The sequence below is a fragment of the Lemur catta genome, chromosome 2, assembly GCF_020740605.2.
Source record: "Lemur catta isolate mLemCat1 chromosome 2, mLemCat1.pri, whole genome shotgun sequence".
In the NCBI taxonomy this organism is placed as follows: Eukaryota; Metazoa; Chordata; class Mammalia; order Primates; family Lemuridae; genus Lemur; species Lemur catta.
Genome location: NC_059129.1, coordinates 111,387,325 through 111,391,814, shown reverse-complemented (window position 1 = coordinate 111,391,814; position 4,490 = coordinate 111,387,325). Strand labels below are relative to the sequence as shown.

The following is a 4,490-nucleotide window of genomic DNA, read 5'->3' as shown; positions in this document are numbered from 1 at the left end:
ACCACCTTTCTATGAAAAATGCATTTACTTAGCAGTGGAAAATAATCCCAGCTTTATACAGTATTTATTTAGTCAACATGTAGACGAATTAGTTAAAAATAATATAGCATTTAAGGTAAGAAAAAAGAAAAGAAGTAGATGAACATTAAAGGGGTAGAAAAAAACCAAAGATGAAGAAGAAAGGAATGTATAATTAGACAAGAAAACTCTTCTTATTTCCTCTCTTAAAAGTTGCCCTCCAAAATCAAAAGAACAAGAAATACAAGCACAAATTCAGTCTTTAATGAAACTAGAAGACATTTGTAACTCCATTCCCAAAAAATTATAAACTTAGAAAGGCGATGAAAAAATGGAATACGATTTAGCAGAGAGGAAGAGAGGAGAGAGTTCAAATCTATGTGTGTGTGTCTTTTTTTTTTTTTTTTTTGAGACAGAGTCTCATTCTGTTGCCCAGGCTAGAGTGAGTGCCATGGCGTGAGCCTAGTTCACAGCGACCTCAAACTCCTGGGCTCAAGCAATCCTCCTGCCTCAGCCTTCCAAGTAGCTGGGACTACAGGCATGTGCCACCATGCCCAGCTAATTTTTTCTATATATTTTTAGTTCTCCATATAGTTTCTATCTATTTTTAGTAGAGACGGGGTTTTGCTCTTGCTCACAATGATCTCAAACTCCTGAGCTCAAACGATCCACCCACCTTGGCCTCCCAGAGTGCTAGGATTACAGGTGTGAGCCACCGCACCCGGCCAAATCTATGTGTTGAGCACAAAAAATTCCTGATGCAAAATAATCTAGTTTGTTGTTCAGGTCCCCTGGAAATTTCAGTAACTGAAGGTATCAGGTATCTCTGAAGGTGGCCATGCCAGGGCTTTGAAGACAGCAAGAACATCTGCAGATCTTTAAAAGGAGTAGTAGGATCCTGAGTTTGCCTCTTCTGTGTGCTGTTAGGCAACTATCCATCAGGTACATTGCAGGATATGAATTTTTTTCCCAAGAGAAATTTAACCTGAATTGTTTCACAGTTGGAAAACAAGATCCAAAGCAATTCTGAAGTAAAACATTAGACTTAATTTCTGGGTGGTGATAGGAAGAAGGTGAGACAGAATTTATTAAAAATCGACTAAACTGTGAAGTAAACAGCTCCCAGACCTATACCCCAAAATGCCAGCTATCAAGTTCATAACTTCAAAGCAGGAGTCTAGAGGATCATTCTCTAGAAACACTAAACCATGCTAAAAAATCACATAGGTCCACCAATCCAATGGGCAACCAACACAATGAGCTTCCAAGCCATCTATTGATGTTTCACTCTTGAATATGCACAGATCATCAGAGAACATTGAGGGACAGTTTGAAACATGAATGACAATAACAAAAACAAACTGTAAAGTACACTTCAGAAAAAGCTAAGATGATACAAGGAGAAAAAGAAAATGTTGAAAGAACTATGATTAATATACTTGGAAGACAAGATGATTTTACTTTTGTAAAACAAGATTAGGATTCTATGAAGCTAGGAATAATCACAAGACAAAAAAGTGTTCCTGAAAATTGAAAATTATATCCCAAATAAAATACTCAGTAAATAGGTTAGAACATAAAATCAAGGAAATCTCCTAGAAAATAGAATTAAAAGGCCAAAACCGTATAATAAATAAGAAAGCAAAAGAAGAAAATTGGAGAACTGATCTAAGATGATCTAAGATGTAACACATTCAATAAATATATATCCCAGGCCAGGCGCGGTGGCTCACACCTGTAATCCTAGCACTCTGGGAGGCTGAGGCAGGTGGATCGCTCGAGGTCAGGAGTTTGAGACCAGCCTGAGCAGGAGCGAGACTTCGTCTCTACTAAAAATAGAAAGAAATTATCTGGCCAACTAAAAATATGTATAGAAAAAATTAGCTGGGCATGGTGGTGCATGCCTGTAGTCCCAGCTACTCGGAAGGCTGAGGCAGAAGGATTGCTTAAGCCCAGGAGTTTGAGGTTACTTTCAGCTAGGCTGACGCCCGGGCAACAGAGTGAGACTTTGTCTCAAAAAACAACAACAACAACAACAAAACCCCAAAAAACAAATATATATCCCAAAAAGAATTAATAAGGAAAAGAGTGGAGAGAAAATTGTATATTAAAAAAAAAAGGCAGAGAGAAGTATTTCCAGAATGAAGGAAAAGAGCCTATAGAAAGGGCTGGGTGTTCAGCAAAATTACTGGGGGCAGTAGGCCTCATAACTGTGCATTTTATTATGAAATCTCAAAAATAAAAGTTTGAAGAGAAGATCTTAACAGCTTTCAATGTTTTAAAAAATAAAATTACATAAAAGGACGGGGAGTGGGCTTCTCAATTACAACCATAAATGCTAGAAGAAAAAACTGCCTTCAAAATTCCTATAGAAAATAATTTTTAATGCTAAATTTTGTAGCCAATAAATACTTATCAAATTGCACAATATTTAGAAGTGTGTACATAAACACTACAAAATAATTTAAAATGTTGAAAATAGTTGTCTTCTGCTGCAATAATAAGAACAAAGGAGCTATGAAAGGAGAGGATCTCTGGTTTTATCTAAGCTTTTTTAGAACTATGTGCATGTGTTGCATTGATAAAGGTAAACATTTTTAAATATAATAAAAATTTTAGGCTGGGCGCGGTGGCTCACGCCTGCAATCCTAGCACTCTGGGAGGCCAAGGCGGGTGGATTATTTGAGCTCAGGAGTTCGAGACCAGCCTGAGCAAGAACGAGACCCCCATCACTACCAAAAAATAGAAAGAAATTATATGGACAACTAAAAATACATAGAAAAAATTAGCCCGGCATGGTGGCACATGCCTGTAGTCCCAGCTACTTGGGAGGCTGAGGCAGGAGGATTGCTTGAGCCCAGGAGTTTGAGGTTGCTGTGAGCTAGGCTGACACCACAGCACTCTAGCCCAGGCAACAGAGTGAGACTCTGTCTCAAAAAAAAAAAAAAAAAAAAAAAAAAAAATTAAAGGATATCTAATACAGTTTGACCGTATGGCTATACACAGAAAGTAGAAGGCGACACAGCTAAGACTTCTGTTTTCTATTAGTTCCTTGACTTTGTTGGCCTTTCAACCAGCACATCTTCTGTTAGTGAATCACCAACAATTGCATAAACACGTTTTGTCTTCAAATTGCCAATCTCAGTACAAGCACAAGTGCAAATTGTTTAGGAAATTCAACCCTGTAAATGTTGACAGAAATCTTAGGACATTTCTATAAAGGATTTATAAGTAAAATGAAGAGGAAGCAAATATACCTTTCTTTTGAGAATATTACATAGCCTGTGGCTAAGTATACTTGTAAAAAATAAACCATCTATAAGAATTATCATTTTTCTCTTTAAAGATATTTTCACATTGTCAAGGATCCCCTGATCCACCTGCCAACAATACTCCAAATGTTTTGCATTGATTTCCAGTGAAGCTGACATTTAAAAGTTAGTATATACCAGAAACTCCAGTAAGTCAGGTAAACGTATTGTTTCCTTTAATCTCTATAACTACGTGAGATAAGCATTATGTTGAAAGCAGAGGCTCAAAGAGGTTATATGATTATCCATGGTCACACAGTTGGCATAGAACTCAGCCTGGACCTTCTGCTTCTTGCTAAGAAGAAAGTTTTTTTTTTTTTTCTAATTAGTATGTAACGTTATAAGGTTTCCAAATATTTGTTGAGTAATCTAGATCTTTTACGTCAACAGAGATTAAATGTTCCTTTTACTCAGAAGATTTATTAAACCCAATTTGATACATTTAGTCTGCGTATGCCTCTCCACACCAACACAATCAAATCTAAAGAAGCAGAAGCAGGACTAAAGGGATTTTCAATTTTTAATAGAGTCCAGAATTAAGCTTCTACATGCTAAAATATATGGAGGAACATATGGTGGTATCTGCAACTTACTTTAAAATGAATTAAAGAAATAAAATGGATTGGTAATGAATAGAAGAATGGAGAAGTGGCTAGATACATGATAAAACAATTATAGTAAAATGTTTATTGTAGGATATATAAATATTCACTGTAAACTTTTTTCAACTTTTGTATTTATTTGAAAGCCTTTATAATAAAATATTGGGGAAAAAAATCAAAGCATCTAGACCACACTAATTTTTTTTTGTTTTTTGGGGGGGGGGTCTTCTGGTAAGGACTGGAAAACCTGCTAGACAAATTCTAAAAGAGCTGTAACATTTACCACACTAATATTTAATAGAAATATAATGAAAGCCACAAATTTGAGTCACGTATATGATTTTAAATTTTCCAATAACCACATAAAGAAAGAGAAAAGAAACAGGTAAAAATTATGTTAATTTATTTTATTTAACTCAATATATTAAAATATCATTTTCAACATGAAATCAATACAAAGTTTAATAAAATGCTTTATATTCCTTTTTCAAAAGTCTTCAAAATCTGTGATGTATTTTCCACTTACAGCATACTTCAATTCTGACTAACCACATTTCAT

At 35.4% G+C, this 4,490-nt stretch overlaps 1 non-coding gene across 1 annotated transcript; it reads right to left on the bottom strand.

Annotated features, from left to right (window-relative positions):
- Positions 1-4,150: 4,150 nt before the first annotated feature.
- Positions 4,151-4,212, bottom strand: LOC123633723. The gene has a single exon (XR_006733738.1). It is a non-coding gene; the product is annotated as a U7 small nuclear RNA (small nuclear RNA).
- Between the last annotated feature and the right edge of the window lie 278 nt (positions 4,213-4,490).